The following is a 2270-nucleotide window of genomic DNA, read 5'->3' on the forward strand; positions in this document are numbered from 1 at the left end:
ATGAGGCCCCAACTTTCCTTTTATGTTTGCTTTCACTTCCTCATACCATGGTTTGATCCTTCCCATGGTTCAATTTCCATGCTTGGTAACTCCACAACTTAACTTTATTTTTCTTCTTTTCCTAATTCTCAACCATTGTCTTTTCTCCAAAATTTATTAAATATCTCTAAAACTTATTTCTCCTCATTTTATTTAGCTAAATATATATACTAATTGCCAAAATTGAAAAATTGGGAATTTGTATGTCAAAATTTTAATTGGGGATATGACATTCCCCGCTCCCAAATGTTGCTTGCCCTCAAGCAAATGTAGTGTTGGATGCTACAAAATCTGTTCTCCTTCCCAAGTGGCATCTTCTTCAGGCAAATTCTTCCACTTGACAAGGAATTCTGTAATGGTCCTGCTCCTCAGCTTACTTTCCCTCTCATGTAATATGGCCTCTAGTGTCAAAATCAAATGCCCCTCATCATCTAAAGGTGGTAACTCAGTGGCAATCTTCACTGGTTGTCCTAAGGCCTTTTTAAGGAAGATACATGGAATACATTATGCACCCTGCTTCTTTCTATAAGGCTTGTGAAATCAAATTAAATCAAAATAAATTGAAAGTAAATTATTCTAAAAACATGAATTGGAAATGACGAAAAGGAAAATTTATACTATTGACTTGAATTGGAAGACTATTCTATTAACAAAAATTGAAATATATTCCATGAGAAGAATTGAAATTGCTCTATTAAACTAAATTGAAACCCTTATTCTAATTGCAAAATCAAATTCAATTCTATTCTAAGACTTTGAATCAAAAAGGAAGAATGAAATCAAACTTCTACTCTAATTATAAATCAAATAGAAAAATGAAAATACAAGCCTTGATAGATTACTAATGCATGCAATTATGATTAAAACTAATCCAATCATCTAAATCTAAGACTAAGCGAAGAAATCCAATTAAATGAACTAAGAAAAGAAATGGTTTTTTGTTGTTTTGATTTTCTAGAGAGCACTTGACTTGTAACAATGAAATCAGTGAGTGAATGAAAAATAAATAAGCATGGCTAAAAGCATGAACCAATAGAATTGAACTTATTGCGAATTGAAACTTGGTTAACATAAAAACAAAGTAACTAAACTATCTTACAACTCTCGAGGGGGGCCTCCTGTTGAGTGCAAGATGAGGTAAACTCAAACAAATCAATTAATAGTGCATGCGCATGGTCTGGAACAGAGTAATTGTATTGATAAACACAGTTCTTGAAAAACGAACTTTAAAGTGAGTCAAAAACTTTCTTACTTCTCCTCATTATCTTTTAATAGAATATATATTTATATTACATTTAATCTTAACAACTTAAAGAATGAAGTGTCGAAAGGAAAGTTTGTAAATTGACAACACAACATTTAAATTAATTAAGAAAACAGATCTTGCATGATTTCCTTTGTTGTAGCAAATCATGCAAATCCTCTTCATCTACACATCGGTAGCGGAAGCGTGGTGGGACCATAACCCATTGTTGGAAAACAATAATAATACTGGGGGGGGGGGGGGGTCAATCAGTATTAAGGCTAATTTTTACTTCTTTATGGCAGTTTACTTTTCTTATTTAAACTTGGCATCCAAACATATAACCAGCAACAATATATAATATGGCAGCAACATATATTCAACACATAGCAAACAAACCATAAACATATTACACATAGACACAAGGTTTTTCACGTGGAAACCCTTTCGGGAAAAAACCACAAAGCTTGTTGTTGTTATTGATGAAAATTAAGAGCATCCACTTTATTACATCAATTTGTTTTTGTGAGCACCCACTCACATGAAGCACCAACTCGCTTTGATTGTTTGCTAGCATTGACTAGTAGGAAGCACCAACTCCCTATGTTTGTAAACACCTGTCCAGCTTACCAGAAGCACCATATGAGGCATCGACCTCATGGATTTGTTGCAAGCACCAACTTGCAGCTCCTTCGATTTATGCAAGCACCAACTTGCAAGAGGCACCGACCCCCAAGCCTTCCTAAGGTCCACTAGAGATGGAAGCACCAACTTCCTGTTTGTAGGCACCAAGCCACATTCAAATAAGAACTGGTTGTTTTCTATATTTTGGTAGAAAGTCTACCTGATCTCAACTTTTGTTCTCAACTCACTCTGCTACACTTTGCAACATTCTTCAACAACCCTCTGATCTTCTCAATGATAGTCTCTCTCAGCCCTCTGGTCTCTGCTCTTAACAATAATCACTCTGATCTACCCATGTATCCTT

The sequence above is a fragment of the Pinus tabuliformis genome, chromosome J, assembly GCF_031772625.1.
Source record: "Pinus tabuliformis cultivar Carrire ecotype Pingquan chromosome J, CPIR1, whole genome shotgun sequence".
NCBI classification, from domain to species: domain Eukaryota; kingdom Viridiplantae; phylum Streptophyta; class Pinopsida; order Pinales; family Pinaceae; genus Pinus; species Pinus tabuliformis.